The sequence below is a fragment of the Vombatus ursinus genome, unplaced genomic scaffold (genome assembly GCF_900497805.2).
Source record: "Vombatus ursinus unplaced genomic scaffold, bare-nosed wombat genome assembly UNPS02014773.1, whole genome shotgun sequence".
Taxonomy (NCBI): domain Eukaryota; kingdom Metazoa; phylum Chordata; class Mammalia; order Diprotodontia; family Vombatidae; genus Vombatus; species Vombatus ursinus.
In genome coordinates, this window is record NW_020954551.1 from 36,645,966 (window position 1) to 36,668,706 (window position 22,741).

At 41.2% G+C, this 22,741-nt stretch overlaps 1 protein-coding gene across 4 annotated transcripts in view; it reads left to right on the forward strand.

The window, feature by feature from the left end:
• Positions 1 to 4,780: 4,780 nt before the first annotated feature.
• Positions 4,781 to 22,741, forward strand: part of PPARG (peroxisome proliferator activated receptor gamma) — a 174,074-nt gene continuing 156,113 nt past the window's right edge. The window contains exons 1-2 of one of the 4 annotated variants that reach the window (XM_027863923.1): positions 4,781 to 4,845; positions 5,005 to 5,104. The gene's annotated coding sequence lies outside the window, so the exon portion shown is untranslated. Of the gene's footprint in view, positions 4,846 to 5,004; positions 5,105 to 5,508; positions 5,672 to 6,866; positions 6,957 to 22,741 lie in introns of those variants that run through there. The other 3 variants (XM_027863921.1, XM_027863924.1, XM_027863922.1) reach the window with 3 other exon arrangements.

Below are 22,741 nucleotides of genomic sequence, written 5' to 3' on the forward strand. Positions count from 1 at the left end.
GTAAATGAATGGTCATTGAATCAATGGGATCTAATGAGGTCATTAAAGTAAAGAATGTAGAAGACTGTAAGATCCAGGAAAGAGCCTTAGGGAATACTCATACTGAGAGGATGGGAAGGGATAGTCAGACAATAGGGGAAGCAAGGGAAAGCAGTATCATAAAAACCAAGAGATCCAAAAAGAGAATTGTGCACTGTGTCAAAAGCTGCAGAGAGGTCAAGATGAGAAGAGAAAAGGCCATTGAATAGTAGCCTTTGAGACAGACAGCCATTTCTGTAGAACAGTGAGATCAGAAGCCAGACTTCAAGAGGTTGAAGAGTAAATACACGGTAAAGAAGTAGAGGCTAGAAGTATAGTTTAGTTTGCCTGTGAATGTATAGAAAGATCTGAGGGACTTATGACAAAGGAAAAAAAGCAAAAAAAAAACCAAACAGTTGAGTAAAACTAATCATTACATCAATGTTGTCCATTATCATATTCAATGTTCCACATCTATAGAAAGGGTAGAAATAACACTCTCACATCTCTTCTTCAGGGTCAAGCCTGGTCTTTATAATCAGTGTCTGTTTTCTATTTTTGTTGTTTTTTCCACATTACGTTGTTGTAGTAATGTATATTGTTTCCTGGTGCTGCTTACTTCATTTTGCATCTGTTCATATAAATCTTCAAGTCTCTTTTTGTGGTATTGTAATATTGTATCACATTCACATACCACAACTTGTTTCACCATTCTCCGTTTGATGGGCATCTATTGTTTCTAGTTCTTTGCTACTATGTGCAATCTGGTTTTGCCATTCCCACAGACTCATTGCCATGGAAATGTGGTGACTGTGGTATTTCCCCGTTAGCTAGGCAGATTATCCAGAGTTCCCAAGGTTCTGATGGTTTTGGCTTTGATTTTGAATGGACTTCTGATGGCTCCTGGGAAGAAGGGACCAACAGATTGCCTTGAAAGGAACCAGAAACAATCTATCCTTGCTCCTTATAGCCTGCCAAGTGAGTAGTTCTTCCTGGTTGCATCACTAACCCTCTTTCACGAAGATCGTCTGTCACAGGACACAAGGGCCCCACTTAAAGCTGGTCATTCATCTTTTAATAAAGAACCCGAGTACATATAACCCCAGTGGAAAGGGCCAGGGCGAAGACCCACCTCCGTACTTGTTGATGGGATGATCCTTGCTGTCTACAAAAAGTAGCTTTGAATTCATAATGCCTATAGGCTGATAAAAGATACTTCAGCTAAAAAGAAGGAACATGGTCCCTGAGAAGAAATGTTGAAATGAGCCTTTCTCCTATCAGTAGAGAGATAGGAGACAACAGGTATAGAAAGTTTCATGAGGTGACAGGCATAGTCACTATATGTATTGGCTGCTTTTCCTTGTCTTTCCTTATAAAGGAAGATTCAAATGGGGGTGGGAGTGGGGGGGGGGAGAATATTGAGAAATGAAAGCAATATAAAAGAAAACTGTGTCAATAAAACTATAAAAATGTAAAGAGAAGGAGCAAGTGTAAGCACAGCTGTACTAGTAAGTGGCCTGCTTAGAACATTCATTTTCTTGGTCCTTCCAGGAGGGTAAAGTAATGAAATACTAGGATACGTGTGAAATTGTTCTTGTACTCTTTTTCTGAACCCTTGACTGCGTCACCTTATTTAAAGAAAGATTCTACTGATTTTTTTTTAAACAGTATTTTTTTTAAATCATTGGCATATTAAAATGTCTGGAGTCTTATCTCAGGGGAGCCAATTTGAGTATGTTCAGAATACTATGGAAATCAATTCAATTACAGTCAACCCACATTACTAGACCTCCATTTCCTCCCCACATGGCAGGTATTTTTATTGCACAATTATAAATAGAAGGGACAAAATTTCCTTAATGAGAAGGAAGGCATATATATGAATTATATACATATATGAACTCTCTCTATATGCATGTATACATATACATATATCTAGAAATACATACCTACCTACATACATACATACATATAGATGTAGCTAGATGGCACAGTGGATAGAGCACTGGCCTTGTAATCAGGAAGACTCATCTTCCTGAGTTTAAATCTAGCCTCAGACACTTACTAGCTGTGCGACCCTGGGCAAGTCACTTGAACCCTGTTTGCCTCAATTTCTTCATCTGTAAAATGAGCTGGAGAAGGAAATGGCAAAACCGCTCCAGTATCTTTCCCAAGAAAACCCCAAAAAGGTTGCAAAGAGTCAGACACTATTGAACAACAACATATATATGTATATAACACACACACACACACACATACACACACATATATACATATATATCTATTTGAAACACATATATTTATTTGAAATGTGTGTGAGAGTATATTTGATTTGGATTCAAAAAAAACTACAGCCTAAAATACAAGATGTTCCAAAAGTTTTAGTGTAGTTTAGGCTTAGTCTAAGACTCTTGGGACATCCTGCATACAACTCAAAGAACCAATGGGAATAGCAGCATGTGGAAGGAGGTATTAGCCCATTAGTGGAAGAAGGGGGAAAGTGGAACAACCATAAGACCCGACAGTTCATCACAGGTCATCAGGACCAGCGCCGGAATCCTGACTCTGCCACTCACTGTCTGGATAACCTTGGGCTAGTCACTTAATTGGACTGTGTATGTATAAAACAAGGCTATTGGACTAGATGACATCTAAGGTCCCTTCTAGCTGTGGATTCATGATTCAATGAACTGACACCATTCTGCTTCATTGTTACAACAGGAAGGTAGTAAGTAGTTGGCACGTAATAGAAGAGTATCTTTGAGCTGGAAGGTGTTAGAGTCTGTCTGCTTTATACTCCTGAATGGTTTCAGTTATGAGCACTCTGTAACTAGAATCTGATTCATCTGGGGTTAGATGGCTACTGGCACTTTTCCCATTTAAGATTTTGATTCAGGGGAGAAAAGAGATGGCCCAAAAAACTGAAAACTGCCCTTTTGGTTAAGAGCAAGGTGTGCTCTTCATTAGCATAGATGAAAAGGAGTTTTGTACCTTTTGGTCATCAGAAGGCTTTCCAGTTAGGTCGTTTGTGGTAGGACTGGAGAACTGGTTATTTTTAATATACTTGGAATTGCTTTTTGAAATGAAGTTAAAAAAAATGTTCCCACAGGGTCATAAACTAGGAGCTTTTGTGCCTGAGATGAGTACCATAAACTGCCTGCCTGGTCTCAGTAGCTTTAAATACACTTCCATTTGGTGGGGAGAGGGGGTATTGAAAGGGGCGGAGAAAGGCCACAGGGCAATGAGGAGACCCTGATGCTGGGGAGACCACCAGATGGGGTCATATGTCTGATACATGCCAGAGCCAGGACTGAGCCCAGGATTTCTGACTACAAATCTGGTGTTCATTTCACCTGTCCATACGACCTTTCCAAATTATGTGATACATAGAGAGGGCATTTATATATAAGATCATCTATAGCTCAGATGAAACAAGATTTAGTGGAAATGGATGGAAATATGGATCACTGATTTAGAACTGGAAAGGACCTCAGAAACCATCTGGTCCAGCCCCCACTTCATTTTACAGATGAGGAAACTGGGGCTGCAGGTTAAGTGGCATAATGTGTATGTTAAGATCATACAAGTAGTAAGCAAAAGGTAGGATTTGAATCCAGGACCTTTGCCTCCAGAGCAGAGCTCTTTCCACAATGTCATGATGCTAGGAAGCTGTGAGTATATCTCTCAACGGATCTCATTTTCTGCCTGTTGTTTCTATATATGTTTGCTAGTGCTTGGATTGGGTGGGATGAGATGGGGAAAGAGGAGGAACTAGAAGAGTGATAAATCCCTTCCAATGACAAAGTTGGTGATCCCTTGACTAGTAAAGGATGTTGTGGTGGTTGTCCTTTGTTCTGGGACCATGACATCAGAGAGGTGATGCTATGACTTGCAAGTGAATTGGATTACTGTAGCAAAGGAAGAATAGTGTCATTTGGGATCTCAGAAGTGGAGCTGGGGCTCTCCCTACCCAAAGAAAGATTGCATATGCCTAGTCACTTTTCCTCTTTTTTCACTAAGGGGGCTAACACACCTTCGAAATCCATTGTGGAAGGCTTTAGAGCTGGAAAGAAACCTTAGAGATGGCCTCACCCAGTCCAACTCATTTTATAGTTAGGAAACTGTAGTGCTGAGGGAAACTGAGGGACTAAGGGAAAATGACTCATCAAGGTCTTACAAGGGTCAAGTGACATGGATGGGCTTCCAACCCACTCCATAGCATTCCAGATGCGTTTTCCAGGGCAGATACAGGAGGACCCTTTTTGCCGTAGAAAATCTTTGCAGACTAAGGCTGCTGACAAAGAGCTTGCAGTCTTAGTGTGCCCCGGTTCGCCCGGGTTTCCAGTCTAGATCTGTCCTCAATGAGGCACTTTCCATCTGTCAGTGAGGAGCTTCCGGTCTAAGTCTGTCCTTAGTTTCCATTCTGTCTGTCCTTGAGGAATGGCCAGTCGAATTCTAAGTCGATCTCTGGTTCAAGTTTGTCCCCCAGGAGTTTCCGGCCTAAAATTGCTTTGCTGTCCTCAAGGAACTTCCAGTCTAAACCTGCGCTGAAGGAGTTAAGAGCTATGTGGCGGAGGAGCAGCTACTGCCCCTAGGCCCTGAAGGAATTTCGCTAAGGGAGCAGGGAGTCTTTTGGAATTTACAATTGCATTCACAAGTTCTAGACTTCCTTAAATTGTATGCAACAAACCCTAGCAATCCTTTGCATTTGCATGACTGCACGTGCGCATTCTTAAGTGTCCCGACTCTCCCCACAATGTGCCTCATTACGAAGAAAATTGCTGTGCTGGAAGCAAGAAGAGCTTGGGGACCACTGCTCTAGTCTAGGTCGGTCCTCAAATGGCTTCTAGTCTATCGGGCCCCGAGCAGCTTCCAACCGAAATCTGACTGTCCCCAAGGAGCTTCCATTCCGGCTCAGTGTAACAGAAGTTACTCAGTTTGAGGCTTAAGTAGCCGGAGCGCTTCTGACCCGGTTTTGTCTTCCAGATGCAAAGTCCCTACCCCGGCTTCTCCAACTTCGCCCTGCCCCGCTCTCCACTCCCAGGACCCTCGGAGGCTCTCCGGGCTGACCTCCGGGCTTCCAGAGGTAAGCCGAGCTGTTGCCCCGCCTCTGCCACCCCGACCCCAAAGTTACTTCCCAGTGGGGGGGTGGGGGTGGGTTCATTCCTGGGAGGCTGCGCTGTCCGCGGCCGGACTCTGGGCTGCCCTGGTCCCAGCGCGGAGGCGGGGACCGCCTGAGGGCCGAACAGACCCGAGCGCTGCCGGGGCTGGCCGCGGGCTAGTGCTGTGTCGGAAGCGGCTCCCTCCTGGAGCAAGCGAGCCATCCAGCGAGCAGCTAGCGCGCGGGGAGCGCAGGTCCCTGCGCGCCGCCCCCTCTCCCGCCCCCTTCCTCCTCCTCCTCCTCCTCCTCCTCCTCCTTCTCCTCTTCCTCCTCCTCCTCCCCCTCCCCTCCCCTCTGCTCCCTCCTTGCCCCCTCCCAGTCCAGGACCCTGCCCCCAGCCTCCACCCCGGCCCCAGCCCCACTTGGTGATCGGGCAGGAAGAGCGCGCTGACACTTCGGGGCCGCAGCCGCCGTCACAGCCACCGGAGCTGCCCGCTCTGGCTCGGCTCAGCTGGGGCTGACACCGGGAGCCAGGGACGCCACCGGCCGCAGGTCAGAGCGCCCCCGCTGGGCTGGGCCGCGGGCCGCGGGGGACTGGGGAGAGGACTGTCCAAAACAGCCTGGGGCTGGGTGCCTGGGGCCAAGAGCCTTCACGCCTCTGTGTGTCCTGTAGCCAGGAGCACTCGTGTTGCTGTGTGTCCCGCGGGCAGGGGCACTCACGCTGCTGGCTGTCCCGCGGCCAGGCACACTAGCTCGTTTGGGTGTCCTGGAATCAGGGCTCCCTACTTGGCTGCTGTGCCCCGGACTACGGGGGTCATAGACCTAGATGTCCTAGGATAAAGATTCACAGGCGCGCCCAGTGGCCCGAGTTTAAGGGCACGCGGGGCTGTGTGTGCCCGCGTCACTAAAAGGGACTCGCTGCTCATGAGGCCCGGGCCGAGGAGGACTCTGGGCCGAGAGGACACCGCAGAGGGTGCGTGTCCCCTGTCCCGGGAGAAGGGGCCCTGGGGTTGTATGTCACGGAAGAGAGAGGACACCGAGGCTTGGCGCCGGGGCTAGGGAGGATACGGAGCTAAGTGTCCTTGGAAAGGGGTCATAGAACTTAAGTGACCTGGGGTCAGAGGTAGCTGAGTCTGAGTGCCCTGGAATAAGGAGGGCTGGGGGAGGGGGGTGGGGTCGATGTCCCCTGAGACTGGGGAGGAGTTTTCTGGGGGACTATGTGCACTGTGTGAAGGACGGACGCCATGCAAGTGGCTCCCCCCGGCCTTGCCGACCTAAGCACAGGAACAGAGCATCTGTCTCTCTGTCTGACTGTCCTTCGGTCCATCAGGTCTGCGCTGGAGTAGTAGGGCAGGGAGGAACAGGTGATAACAACCCCCAGCCCTCCCGAAGTGCAGGGAGCATGCACGGGGCAGGAGGGGCCCAGGGATGCCAGCCTGCTTCCCAGCAGCAGGACGAACGTGCTGGTACTAGAAGCTCCCAAGTGTGCCCAGTGCTGCCAAGCTGAGTCCCTCGATGCCATGTGGGCAGGGCGCGGGATAGCATCAGGCTATACTCCTCTAGACTCTTGTGGGGGAAACGAGGTCGGTCAGGTAAACAGAGATGACAGATCCCTTGGTGCTGGGGGTGGAAGGTGAGCGTGAATGAAGAGAAATGTGGTACTTTGTGCCTTGGCTTTTGGGGAGGGGCCAGGGAAAGAGAGCCGGAAACTGGGAGTCATCGAGCCACAGCTTTTATATGGGGTCAGGTGAAGAGGAGGAGCAGCTGCTCCACTTTGATCAGAAGGGGTAGGAGGGCTCCGTCGGCACCTTCAACGTTACTAACTTCCACAACTTGGGTGAGTCAGCTCGCATCAGCGACATTTTCTTGAAATGCCTTGGTGAGAAAGTTTGCGGAGCATTTGGCATTTGCAATAGTTATTGAAAGCTGAGTCGGCTGAAGCCCAGGAATGATACTGCTGAGACCACTAGTCCATAAAATGAGAGTGGTCAATAGTAATGTTCTGGTAATACTGAACTAGTACTATTTGGACTTGTAATATTTCTTATTCGGATGTAGAAACATTAAGGGCTTTTAAAGTAACTTTGCCTAATGAGCTTAGGGCCAAAATGCATAGGTGTATTTCTTTTGGTAATTTGCTTAAATTAATTATTGAACACACTTGGACAGGGTAATTGGCTTAGGGCATATTTTAATCAAAGTATATTAATTTATCAGTCTTGCTACTTCTCACTTCATATGTGTGTTTTTTGTTTTTTGTTGTTTTATTTTTTTTACAAGTTGTGAAAAGAAAGTTTCTTTCTATGGAGAGCTCAATGAATTACTTATTCATAAAAGAGACCCTGTACAAAGTAGTGCCTGACCACAGGGGACCTCAGGTGCCCTGTAGCCCTTTTGTCCATAGTAAACTGATCATTCTCTGATCTGAAAGCATAGCTATATAACAACGTAGAGCTAACTCTTCTTGTTCTCATTAGGAATTGGACATGGGTGTTGATAAAAATATCAGGGGGAAAATTACTTTTGAAAATAAATACTATAATAAAATGATGGACAGTCTCCACATCATTGGTTGTAATACCGAAAGGGATAGTTGTTTTTTCGTATTATACATCGATTATACATTTTCTAGTAAATAATACTAGACAAATTTCAGGATTTTTCTTTTAATGCAAAAAAAGTCTGAGTTTTCCATTTTTCTGAATAGCCTCGGTTTTAGCTCTGATGCAGTAATAGACAATTTTATGTGAGAAATTAAATATTTGTAATTCCTAAATCATAGTTTTAGAGCTGAAAGGGTAATTAAGAAAAGTTTTGGACAGTTAGAGACTTGATATGAGAACAAAAGTTCCTGACAGTTTAACCTAACCCAAAGTAAAAAGGGTTATGTTCTCCTCCCCTGGAGGTCTTCAGGGAAAGGCTGGATACTTGTCATATATGTTGTAGAGGGGACTGTTACCCAGGTACAGGTAGGGCCAGATGACCTCAGATGTCCCTATCCAACTTGAGAGTCAGGAATTCTGTGACTCAATTGTAGTGATTTTCTCCCTTAAATCATGGTTATTTGTATATCTTACAGTCGCCCGGTCCCCTTTCGCTATATCATAAACTCTTTGAGGGCAAAATACCCTGTCATTTTTCTGTTCCCAAAGCTTAGTCAACAGTAGGTGCTTAATAAGTGTTTGTACAGTTCAATCTGGAACATACCAGTCAAAAAGGAAAATGCAAAAACATTACTACACATTTTTCTTTTGTCATAACATATACTTTACACAAATGATTTTCTTCCTCCTTTATTTAAATCATATGATATATGATATTCAGCATACTGGTGATAACTTTAAAACTAGATGGGTATATTAAATTTTAAGACCTCAGCTGGGGACTAGCATAGTTTTTTGGTTTTTTTTTTTGGCTACATGATATAGGAAAAACCCTATTTCTGTTGCTCTGATACCAGATTTTTATCAAATATTCCTCTTCAGCCCTTTGTTTTCTAGTTTTTAACCACAAGCACAGTAAAACCAGTATTATTGAAACTAACATTGGCATCAATAAAACAGGAAGCTGCAAGTAGAAATTATATTCTATAGTTTCAGAGACAAAATGACCCCCTTTAAAAAAAGGGGGGGGAAAAAGCATTTCTCTAACATTGCTTAAGTCAGATTCCAGCCTGACCATGTTGGGATGAGGAGAGTGGGTTTGGATTCTGTAAAAGCCCAAAGAATCCCCTAACCAATCTGTAACTTTATTAAAACTGAAACATGGACATGTGTCACCTCTTTTATTAGATCTTCACAATTCAGCTGCTTGGAAAACAATTTTTGGAATTGCAGTTTTAAATGATAAATGTAGCATTTTCTTTGAAAAGAGTTAGTTTCCTGTTCTTTAGAAATTAGGTCTCTGCTGCCTTATATATTTCAGTATTATTTATTTTAAAAGAGTGATAAATTACTTGTAGAAAAATTACAATGTTACTTTTAAAGTCCCCAGGACATTTTAAATTTATACTAGGAAAAAAAAAGTTTGATTTAGGGGTGTGAATCAGAAATACATCATGAGGCTGGCTCCCTTTGCCAATAAGCTATGTGAACTGTGAACACTTACCTTGTTCCCCGTCCTCCTGAGAAGTCTGTTTGCAAACTCTCTTCTCAGCCACCTAATTAGTTAAGTATTCAGAGAAGAATTAGAGATATTTCTATATAATTATGTATTATTATAGTTCTGTTACTTTTAGGTTGTAAACAATACCTAGCATTAGTAACAGAGAAGTCTTTCACGAAACAAAAAATTATAATGTTCTCAAGTGTTTTATATATTGAGGCCTATACTCACTGCTTAAAACCTGCATCCTTAATGTATTTTTATCCATCTCTTTATCCATTATTTTCTTCAGCTGTGTTTATACACAGTCAGAGACTAGGAAAGAAAGATTCTCTCATTTTAGTTCACCTGAATTTGAAAGTACAATTTGGGTTTTGACCATTTGGGAGCCGTCCTAACAAGCTGTAGTAAATTGTATAGACTGAATCCTTAGGTCTCATCTTATTTCTTTGGGTGAGTAATTAGTGTGGAGAGAAAGAGTTGATTTGAACCACTACTAAATGAGACCCTCTTTCATATCCTACAAAAAAAAGTTGAATTTTTAATATAAGTTTGACACTATTAAAAGTCTATTCAGTTACACCCACAAAATAATAAGGGCAGTGAAAAATGACCTTTCCTTGAGCACAAATTTGGACTAACATCCCTTTTAATCTTGCCTTGCTCTTTACTGGTTCACTTAAATCCTATGAGTGAATGGGAATGGCCTTGTTTATTTGCAAAAGCCCTTTAAGATAGAAATCAAACTTTTTTGACCACAAAAAATAGTAGCAGCAATGGTGAATAACATTCATCTTGGCAACCATGGCTAATGTCAGTATATTACAGAAATTTTATTAACAGGCAACGAAATGGGTGATGTGGATTGAGGGATATCGGAAACAGGGAGTTATAGAGGCTTTCCGATTTTGAAGTCCTTCATAGCATTTTTTTCCCTGAACATTTACAAAATTTACAGAGGCAGACTTTGGTTACTTTTGGGGAAGGTACTCATTCATTTCAAAACAGTGATTTTTTTTTTACATTAATTTTTCAGGTACATCAAAAGATGAAAGTTTATTTATTTAAGAGAACTAATTGAAGTAGGTATATATATATATATATATTGTCACTGAAAAACAAACCATTCTCAGTTACGCCATGATTTACAGGGTGTCCCAAAAGTCTTAGTGCCATTTCAAGTGGTAATAGCTTTAGCGCCCTTAGCTGTAATAGTTTAACACAACACTAAGACTTCTGGGACACCCTGTATTAGAAGGAACCATAACTTTTTTCCTGTAACAAAAGATGCGTTAATTTCTTTTACTCAGCACAAGTAAGAAATAAATATTCTTGTTATTTTTTCAACAGTAACTTTAACAAAATAAACATGGATTCTTTAATAATAACCGTTTGAGTTATGAATGTAAGATGTGTGTTTTTAAGATATAACTGGTGTTTTAAAATAGACTATTTCAGCAGTTCAGCAATCCGTGAAACTTAAAATACTGTGTTTTGCAACTAACTCAATCTTCACCTTCCTCTTCCTGTCCACTTATAGACTGGAAAAGAAAAATGATCTTTCCTGCTTTTTAAATACCCAAATGATTTCTTAATTTAGAATGAATTAATTCTGAGGAAGAAAACATTCTACATCTGCTAAAGAAAGTGTTGTTCAGAATCAATGCCCATTTTAATAGTCCCTGCTGAATGTAGGTGCCTAAAAGGCTTCCTCTAACTCCTGGGTGTGACTAACACCCCCTCAGCAAACATTTCTTGAATGATGTGACCTTGGCCCCAGAATTCATTAAGATCAGTATTATGGAAGGATGCTTGCTGTGTGCTCATCCTATAGTCAGTTCATTTCCTACTACTTAGAATGAATACAAATGCGAAGTATTGAGATCACTAACAAGAAAATTAGCTAGAAATAGATTGGCCTGTTGCAACCAGTTTATAGAACATTACTGAAGAAAAGGTTGTCCGGGAATAGTATCTCAAATATTACCTAATTTGAGTCTATAATCTCCATTGCATTATGACATTTTGGAATTTGCTCCTATTAAAATTAAAACTTTGTATTTTATTTTTACACAAAGCATTTTTAATCATTGATTATTGTTTAGTAGTGATTTTCATCCATTCTCGTGAAGACTCCAAAAGATTGTGCCTTTGTCACAGTGGTCTGTTTTTATAGCAGAAGCCCCTAGAAGAACAGACTGTTTTTAATCAACAAACTTGGAATTTTTCTTTATGAATCATACAAAGTCATTTTAATATTAAATGAATTGTAAGAATTGCATGTACCAAGAAAAGGGGAGTATGTGAGATGGAGCAGTTTACTAAATAGTTCCTTAGTGACCTCAGAGTTTATGCATCTCCCTAACCCTTCACTAATTTCCAGGTAGAAATGTCATTTGGGGGAAGGGAGGGGAGGGGAATTCCTGTCCTGGGATGAATGAAGGAAATCCTAATTGAGCCTCTGAGGCCAAGATTAAACTGTCCTGGCTGTACCACCACTGCACCCAGGAATAGTGAGGGCACCAAGGAAAAAACTGAGCGGAGGTAGAAAGAAAACAAAAGGAGGGGAAGGACAGGACAGTGTACGTTGGGGTGGGAAGGTTCATATAGACATGGAAGGAAGGATTTATTAAGCACCAACTTTGTAATTCTGTGCCAAGTGCTGTGCCAAACACTAAAATTGTCATTTCATTTAATCTTCACGACAACCCTGGGAGGTAGGTATTATGATTGTGCCCATTTTACAGTTGAAGAAACTGAGGAAGACAGGTGAAGTGATTGCCCCAGGGTCACACAACTAGTAAGTTTCTGAAGCGGGATTTGAACTTAGTTGTCCCTGACTAGGGGCAGCTAGATGGTGCAGTGGATAGATCACTGGACTTGGATCCAGGACGACTCAGCTTCCTGAGTGCAAATCTAGCCTCAAATACTTGCTAGCTGAGTGACCCTGGGCAAGTCACTGAACCCTCTTTGCCTCAGTTTTCCCATCTGTAAACTGAGCTAGAGGAGGAAAAGGCAAACCACTCCAGTATCTCTGCCACGAAAACCCAAATGGGGCCATGAAGATTTGAACACGACTGAAAAAACTGAACAATCCCTTCTGATGGCACTCCTAGTACTCTACCCATTGGTGCCACTTAGTTGGCCAAAGGGATGGCCATCCTTCTAGTCATCCTGCTATGAAAGCTCAGAGTTATTCTGCCCTCTTCCTTCTTACTCATCTTCCTTATCCAATCAGTTGCCATATCTCTTAAGTCCTACTTCCATAACTCCTCTTGCATCTACTCCTCCTCATTTACACCATAGAGAGAAGGGGACAGATTCAGGCTTTTCGACTATTGCCAGAACCTCTCCATTGGTCTCCATGCTTCCTGGCTCTCCCCACCTCCAAGTTAGCTTCCACATAGCCTCCCAAATAGAGGTTCCTAGAGTCTAGATCTGATCATATGCCCCCTCTGTTTAGAAACCACCATGGCTCCCTATCTCTCCTGGCTCCAACAATTCCAGGGCACTCCAGGCCCTATTTACTTCACTCTCCCTCAGGCACTGCGTTACTGAGAAATTGGCCCACACTCTATTTTCCTTATGAGAGATTCCAAATCCCACTGGGATGGATGCCTTTACAGACGCAACTCCCCATTCTTGGAATGCTCTGCCACCTTCATGCTGCCTCTTGGAATTTCTGGTTTCCTTCAAGACTCAGTGTTAATTTCCCCCTATGTGATTTACACTGTTTTTTGTTCCACTCTTTTTCCCTCCCCCCCCCAAAAACCCTTCATATTTACTTCATCTATATTTTGTGTATTTATCTGCGCACAGATTGTTTTCTCTAACAAATAAATGCCTTGGGAGCAGTAACTGTTTCTTTTGGCTTTCTCACTTTGTATCCCTACCACCTAACACAGTGCCTGGCACATAGGCACAGGATAAGCCCTGACTTATTAAGTCCAATCAACTTAGCTGAACTCAGGGCTTCTGTATCCAATGGATCATTTCATAGATGAGGTAGAAAATTCTCAAAGGAAAGGTCCTCTCCTAAACTTCTCAGTACCCTTCTTGTGACAGGAAGAAATGACCTCATCGGCTAATGCTACCAGAATCAATACAAATAGAAATGTAACTTTGGAAGCAAGAACCCGAATCATATGATAGTGATTTGATTTATAGTCAGTTTGGCAAATGTAAGCAGTGTATAAAAATGTTTCAGCTCGATCATTTTAGGAAATATATCGGGGTATTTCTAGTATGAACAGATTCACTACCTACTTTTTTTTGTTGTTTGGTTTGTAGTTCAGTAAAATAATGAATATTGGGGTTTGATTTGGTTTAGGGCTCAGCAAAGTAATCCAGTTCTTTCCAGTTTTTGGAGTGTGGTTCACGGAAGTTCAGGTCACAACTGTGAAGTTATATAGCAGGCTTTCTGGGAGAATTGTTAGATGTAAATGAAACTCACTGAAGTCAGTTTTTAGTCTTAGGAGACAGAACTCAGACTCATATATACTTGCTGAGAGAAGTTCTTCAGAGTATTTTACCTGAGTGGGAGATGCCAGGGAGGTGGAGAAATAGGAAAACCCCCTGAACTTTGTCCCAGCCCCCAACAATCTCTAGGCTATATTATGGCCAGGCAACACCTGGCTATCACAGCTCACATTTTAAGATTTGCATTGTGTTTTAAATGCATTCTCTGATTTGAGCCTCATAACAGTAGCCTTGTAAAGTAGGTTGTATTAGAACTTCCATTTTACAGATAAGGAAACTGAGGCTCAGAAAAGTGAAGGCACTTATCTAGGGTCACACAGCTATTGTCAGAGGAAGGATTCAGACCCAAGTCTTCCTGACTCCAAAGTTTAGCTTTCTAGCCACTTTGTCAGGCTGTCTCTCAGAGAAGTAGAGTATAAATTGGGGTTGCTAAGAGTCTATTTGAATCTAGCTGAGAAGAACTAAGTGCCTCCAGAGCTTACAGTTGACTTTCATTATATCTGAGACACTGTAGTCCCTTGAGGACAGACAGGATTTGACTTCTGTATTTGGTGAACCCAGGTCTTTCTGGTCTAGGCCTGCCCTCTATCCACTGTTATGCTGGACACATGCTAGGTGCTTAATAAATGCCTATTGATCGATTGATTATTAGATTATAAACTATCTCTAAAGGAAGGGACTGTATCGTTTCATTTTTGCATTCTCAGCACCAAACTGAATGGTCTTCAGATCATAGGCACTTGTCAGATGGGAATAGAATGAAATTTTCTCACCAGCCACTTGAAAATATGGACCCTATCACCTGTCTTTCCACTATCGCTTTTCCTTTGAAGGTTTTCCATCTTCTAGATAACCCCTGTTGGAAGGCAAATACTTTACACCTTAAATTGTGGTCCACATCAACACCATTTTTGTATCCTGGGATTAATTTCTGAAGGAGATCATTTAATTTGCACCAGGAATTTTACAAAAGAGGAAGCTGAAGGTCCTAAATATTATGTGCCTTGCCCAAGATCACAGCAAGTACAAGCCAGGATTCAAACCCTGATCTTCAGACTTTAATACCATTTGTCTTCTATTTCTCTAAAAACTTCAGGATTTAGAGACAAAATCGTGGTTGAGAGAGGTGGAAAAAGGGGAAGATTTCTTTACTTAACAACTTTCCCTAGGGCTAGGCTTAAAAGGCCTATTGGAAAAAATGCATTAGATTGTAAGCTCCTTGAGGGCAAGGACTGTCTTTTGCTTCTTTTGTATCCCCAGAGCTTAGCATTGTCCCTGATCCTTAGTAGGTGCTTAATAAATATTTATTGATTGATTGGAAAACATTGAGGGGTGAAAGATACTCCTTTTCTCTACACTCCTTTTTCTCTCTCATGAATAACAGAAGTTAGAAATTTCATCTCCCAACATCTGAACATACACAATTTACTATTTCCTAGTATTAGTTTGCCTAAGGAATATTTGATTTGGATTTGTGGTGTAGTAACCAAGGTGTGGGGTAGAACTATCTCTGTTTTCACTCTTCACTTCTGTCTTTAACTTTTTCCATGACCTTCACTTCAGCTTTAGCTTGTCCAATCTTTTAAAATGGCCCTGTTATGGACAAAAATTAGGCCATCATTTTAACCTTGTCCAAGTTTTTATGATGGATAAAAGAGGACTGAAAAGTTACAGCTATTGGTGCTATGTTCTTTCTCTCTTTCTCTTTTTTTTTCTTTTTCCTTTTTGCAAGGCAATGTGGGTTAAGTGACTTGCTTCAGGAACACACTGCTAGTAAGGGTCTGAGGTCAGATTTGAACTCCTATCTTCCTGACTGCAGAACCCATGCTCTATCCACTGTGCCACTTAGCTGCCCCTCTCTTTCCCTTTCTTGCTTTTTTATTTTTTAAGGAAGTTTTTTTTCAAGAAATTTTTTATTTCTTTCTTCTTTCTTTCCTCCCTTCCTTTCTAACTGAAGATATGGAGCTACTAGTAATATTTCCTTCTTTTATCTTTCTCATTTCTTCTTTTCTTTTTCTTTCTTCTATGTGATTCTGTTATTAATAAAAACTGTAATTACAAAGTTGTTCCACCAAATAATTCCAACATTTGCTTCATTTATTTTTTTCTCAGGTATTTCATCAAATGATTAGAGCAAATCCACATGCTTCTGTTAAATAGAAACGCAGTTACCTCAAAAGCAATCTCATGTTTTTTGTGAAGAGACTAACAGGTTGTGTGTTACAGACAGGAAAGGGTTGCCATCTTCCTTCATGACTAAGCATATTACCTGCAAGTCACTCTGTTTTTACACTTTAGTCAGACTAAAGACTATAAATCTAAGACAAAGAATCCCAAAGTCCCATCTTGCTGAACTGACAGGTAATTGTGCTGCCAGTTGATAATTACCTCTTTTTAAAATCTATATGCAAATATGTACATTATGTTATACATTCAATCAACATTTATTAAACATCTGCTGTATTCCATAGTGCTGTGTTGGGGCTACGGAAGGAAGTCTTTCCCAACCCCCTCTCCTTGGTGCCCTCCCCTCTGAGATTACATTCCATCTACGCCGTATATATTGTGTATGTGCCCAGTTTTTTCACTTTAGTTTTCCCTGTTAGAATGTAAGCTTCCTGAGGGCAGGTAGTTTTGGGCATCTTTGTATCCTTAGTGCTTAGCACTGTGCCTGGCACATAGTAAGCACTCATGATACCTGTTGACTTACCGAAACAATCCCTTCCCACAAGGAACTTAAATTGGGGGTGGGAGGTGAAGGAGGGAGGATCCAAGTACATATAAGTAAATATATAATATCAAAAGTCATTTTAGGGGTGAGAAGGGTACTAGTAACTTGAATAAAGAGCTGATCAGGGTAGGTCTTTTGGTAAGAGGTGGTCCTTGGGCTGAGCTTTGAAGGAAGCTAGAAATTCTAAAAGGTGTATTTCAAGCCTGGGGGTGGGTGAGATAGCTGGTGTGGATATTATCCTGTGCATGTATGAGAAAAGTGGAAAGCATGAATGATGTGTATGTCCATAATGAGATGGACTTTATCAAAATAATCATGTCAATCTGCTTTCAAAGATTGAGAACATAGCCAGGTGTGTTATAGGATCATTTTATTCCATGTTTTCCTAATGCATTAGGAACTAATTGGAAACAATATGGTTTCCATACAACAATCATGCTTTGGAATTTTAGTTTTCATTGCCTAGTATCCTTCCAAATGATGCTCTGACCCTTCTTTGGGCCAGAGCAATCCTAGAAAGATGAGTCAGTGGTGATTCTAGATCCCATTTCTGGGTTGTAACTGATGAGTTCAGAACTCCTCCTTTTTAAAATGTTATCTGTATTCTTTCCCACTTAGCACAATCTTCCATCTATGTCCAAACTCAGCCACCATTAATTTTGTTTCCTGCCTATTCATACAAACCTTTCTGCAGTCATCCATCTGATGTGATTTTTCAGTATCTGGAAGAACTTAGTGGTGTTGCAATGCAGAGAACACGGGGAGATGCACTGCAGGGAGCTAGGTACCATTTGTCTGGCTGCTAAGGCAAAGCCTCCCAGAGTGCTTGTATTTTGGTGATGTGGCCATGGATGGGTTCAAGGTCTGGTTCTCAGCTTTTCACGTTTAGAACCTTGATTGTTATCAATTAACTCGGGGTGGGTGTGGAGTGTCAGGCACTGAGGAATTGATTCACAGCAATAACTCATGAAATGCTGATTTGTAAACTAGAAGAGCATTGCATTTATTTAGAATGGGACGTATGCCTTCTCAAAGATGAGAAGAGACGTGTATAATTCAGAGCACCTGAGAAACTAAAATTGTAATCAAGTTAGTTGGTGAGCCAGGAAGCAGATCAAAGGTATTCAGATAGTCTTGGTCCTCCAGGATCGAATATAAACTCTGTTTCTCTTTCAAACCCCTTCACAAGCTGGCCCCAGTCTATCTTTCCAGCCATTGGCCATTACACTTCTTCCCACACACTGGGATCCAGCCAAACTGGCCTTCTCTCTATACATCACATGTGACACTCCATGTCCCTTGAGTCTTTGCACTTTTGGTCCTCCATTCCTGGAATTCACTCCCTCCTTACCTCTACCTCATAGAATTCCTCTTCCTTTTTTCCTTCCTTCCTTCCAGATTTTGATCAAGCCCAGTCTTCAAAATGTAGACCTCAAAATTCCCCCAACTGCTAGTGTCCTTCCTGCCAAATTACCTTGTATCTATTTGCTTTGTATTTATTTGTATTTATTCTGTATATATCATGTATTTGCTTTCCTTCCCATTGGAATATAAGCTCCTCATGAGTAAGGGTTGTTTGATTTATGGTATTGGTATTGTAAGTGCCTAGCACTTAGCTTGAGACTAGACTGGAGAAATATGGATACTACATTTAAGTAAATTAGTAACTTCTGGTTGAAAAGTCATACTCAAAATCTCAGTCTCAAATGAACTCCAACTCCATGCTTTCTGATGCATACTTAAACAGGTTAAAGGAACCCAGGATATTGGAGATAATATGGCACAGTGTGACCATAACTGGATTTGGAGTCAAAGGACCTGACACATAGTAGGTGCTTCATAAATGCTTGTTGACTGATTGTAGTGTACTTTTTCCAAGATGCGGTTGAACCAGATAAACTAAATGTTTATCTCTCTAGTGACAAGCATGTTTCTACCACATCTTAGGGTCTCTTTCCTCTGGATGGCAGTGGATCTCTGGACAAAAGTGGATCCATATGGTTAAATTCTTACTCGTTGGAAATCCTTTTTCTAGACTTCATGTAGATAAGTGGTATAAAATTCAAATAGAAAGGAATCTTTGCAGGCCACATGTAGACTTAGAAAAAACCACAGATTAACATTATCTATGTTTTTTAAAAATTTCTTTTCCTAAAAATTTTCCAATTTCATTTTACTCTGATCCAGCAGCTGCACTCACTACATGGGAGCTGCTTGCCTTCTGGGCCCCCAGTGTGACACCTCTGATCTACATCGTTATCTTTTAGTTGTTAGCATCTCTTCAGCTATTTATTATTCATTAAATAATAATTTCTCTTATATTTGTAATAATCTAAACCTCTCCTTGAGTTATGAGAGACATCCTACTCATAGAATCATAGGATTTATATAGAGATAGGTATATAATCCCAGTCCATTGATTTATATACATCTAGCTTGTTAATTAGGTGTTGAACATCCTTGTCATTTCTCACTATTTTATCAAGTACCTCTGAACCAACTAACCCACCTAATTTCCTTTCTGTTAGAGCTGCCAGATTGGTAGATCAGGACAAGACATTTCATAGGCTATTGTTAGGCAATAAGTTTCATAAAGACCTGAGTCATGTCACATTCTTTATTATTCTCATTGTGCCAGTCATAGTGCTAAATCAATACGTATAGGTGATTAAAAAAAAAGGTATCCCAAAAGTCTTAGTGGAAAAACTTAGAGCTACACTAAGACTATTGGCACACCCTGTATTTGTTGAGTGAATAAATAAACCAATGAGTTAATAGCTTGAGACTAGAATGGAGAAATGTGGACTGGATACTACATTTAAGTAAACTAGTAATTTCTGGTTGAAAAGTCATACTTAAAATGTCAGTCTCAAAGGAACTCCAAGGGCCTTCTGATGCATTCCTAAAGAGGTTGAAGGAACACCAGGATATTGGAGGTAATATGGCACAGTGCGACCCTAACTGGATTCGGAGTCAAAGGACCTGAGTTCAAATCCTGACTCTTTCATTTTAACTGCCTGCTGGACTTTGGGCAAATCACTTAACCCTCTGAAATTCAGTTTTCTCAACTGCAAAATAAGGGAATTGGAGTAGATAACCTGTAAAGTCACTTCCACTCTAACTCTTGGGCCCTGTGATCCTATGGAAAAGAAAAGAATTTAGGCGAGGAGTGAGACTTTATACATCTATTGTTCTGCAAATTCATCAATGGGGGTATTTGCTCTACCCAGGAAGATTGCTTATCTTACCCATCTATGCCTTCTTAACTCAAGTAAACTTATCTGTGTTCATTTATATAGCCTACAGAAAGGATCAACCCAGTGAGTTCCGGGTCTTCTTCCAGGTGGTTTTTTCACAATTTGTGCTATCCCTTGCTATATATCCAGACTACCTCCTTTTTTCAGCATACTTTTCTTGGAAGAGATTGCTAATGCCAATTTGTGGGTGTATGTCATATTGAAAATATACTGCTGTCTATTTGTACCTATCAGTTGTACTTCCATTTCCCTTTGGGTAACTTAAAAAGGTTTGGCTGTCTTCAAATATTTGAAAAGCCATCATATGAAAGAGGGATTAGGTTTGCTCTGGGCAACCTCAGATATCACTTTCAAGGATTTTAAGTGACAAAGCAGGTACTAAACTTCATTGATAAGGGAAATTTCTTTATCAGAAATTCCCTATACCAATGAAATCATGTCAGATCCCTCCAAAACCCTAATACCTCCAGATAAGAGAATGTGAAGCTTGCATGAAAATGACAAGGGGAACAGTTTTCAGGTCAATATTAGGGAAAAAATAAAAACAATGTCCTACCAGAGCTATTAAGAATGCCAGATGAGCTCCCTCATGAAGCAATAAGCTTTCCATCACCGTCAGTGTTCAAACAGAGACTGTATTTCCACCAGTCAAGATTAATTCGTCTCTTCATTCACTTATTCATCAAATAGTTATTGAGATTCTGTAAGGCATTGGGGGAAGAAGGAGAGTAAATAGAATAAGACATTTCCTGCCTTCAAAGCTTACTGTGTAGTAGGGGCATTAAGATTTACATGAATAGAGCAGCTAGGTGGTGCAGCGGATAGAGGATCGGCCCCTGGAATCAGGACGACTTGAGCTCAAATACTACCTCAGACACTTGACACTTACTAGCTGTGTGACTCTGAGCAAGTCACTTAACCCCGATTGCCTCCCCCACCCAAAAAAACAACAACAACAAAAAAGATTTACATGGATAATATAATAAAACATAAATGTGGAAGTATGAGCAGAAGAATATTTACAAAGTACAATGAGAGCTAGAAGAGATTGCTTTTGTTTGTGGGGAGGCAGTATTTGAGCTTCTAAGTTCTAGAGTTATAGAGGGGGTCTACTGTATGGAAATTGAAGAGGATGAACATTTGGTTGTCTAGCTTGGCACTTGCCCAATACAACATTTGTACATAATCACTAGTCTTCCTACGGATTATTTACATGTTAAACCATCCCTTTCAATCCCCCTCTCCTAATCCTCCCATTTTGACAACTCTTCTCAAATTAGATATCTTTGGTTTTCCCTCTCCTTCTCTCACATTGAACTTATATTCATAATTAGTGACCAGTAAAGATCCATTACAGATTTTAGGGTTCTTTTGCAAATGGCCATTAAGAGGCCTAGATACCATGTTATATAGTTTGCAATAATAACCCAACAAATTAAACAAGGGTTTAAAATAGCATGAGAACAGATGTTTCCCCAAAGCCCTCTTGCAACAACCTTGGTCCTCTGTGTGAAAATTGTAAACCTGCCAGAAAAAATTTTTTTTTAAAAAAATCTATATAAATAGCTTTTGAATTAATTCAATTGCCCCTGCCCCCTCCCCTTTTTCATTGTCTTGTACAAGAAGTCCTAAGGGAGGCCCAGGGAGTGCTTTCTCCTTTTGCCCAGATTAGGGGGTTGGATTTTTGCTTCTCTCTTTCTTTGGGACGTGTTTGAAGAACTTTTCATTGCTTTGGAATTGGAGAGCAGCATTTATTAAATTATTACATTTTATTATTTATTATTCATGCAAAAACATGAATAATCACCCTTTCAAAAGCCATTCTGAAGTTTTTTATATCAGTAGCTATTCCTCTCATCTTCTCCCTCTTCCCTTTAATTTGTGACTATTTGTCCAATTTGTAAGTGGTTTTTTTTCTTCTATTTATACTGGGCAAAGAACAGGTTTTCAGTAAGAGGGAAAATGGAATGGTGAAAAAGTGGAAAGAGCCCCAGGTTTGGAGTCAGGGGACTGACTTGTCGCTTACTACCCCTATAAGACGGGATAAAGCGCCAGGCCTGGAGTCAGGAAGACCTGAGTTTAGATCTGGCCTCAGACACTTATTAGCAGTGTGACCCTGGGCAAACCATTTAACCCTGTTTGCCTCAATTTCCTCATCTGTAAAATGATCTGCAGAAGGAAATGGCAAACCATTCCAATATCTTTGCCAAGAAAACCCAGATAGGGTCATGAAGTCAGACATGACTTAACAACAACAGCAGCAACAAGTAACCTATGTGTCTTTGGGTAAGTCACTCCCTGGTCTCATCTATAAAATGAGGAGACTGGACCAAATGAAGACTGTTCCACTTTTTCTATATAATTTTAATTTTAAAAAAATGAAAATGTCATTTCCTCTTGGAAAAAAAATATTAACTTTAATTCAGTATCTTGCTGTCATAGTTAATATTGGCTCAGGGCAGTGGTTTTCCAAAGTTTGGGGATCTGGCGCTTTTGTTTTCATTTTTTTTGTTTTGGGCTCAGGGCATAGTATATTTCCTTGCCCTGAGGAGCGCAGAACTGAAGAGGTGGGAAACTTGGGTGCTCACCTGGAATTTTTATGATAAGTATTTATGTTGGGGGGGGCACACCCTTTGAGAACCACTGGTTTAGGCTAAGTTTGAACTTTCGAGAGATAAATAGCAGGTCTCTGAAGGAAGATACAAATAACTCAGATAGAATTTGGTTAATGATAGCTAAGGGTATGGGGGGGGGGAGAAGGGGTGGAGATCATTCATTCCATTCTGAGATGGTGGAAATCAGGTAAATCTTGGTCTCTTCCAAGCTAGGTTTCTAGTGGTCCTAGAGGCAGCTGAGGAGGAGGTAGTAAGTGTTGTCTTGAGTACTGACTTCTTTGGGCAGACAGCCCAAAGGGCATCCTCTCTTTCCCTACTTAGGCTAAAGCGAGTTTATTCCTCTGGGCTCCAAACTGTATGTAGCTAAGGAACCACAGGAAGGAATAGAGACACACACACACACACACACACACACACACACACACACACACACACA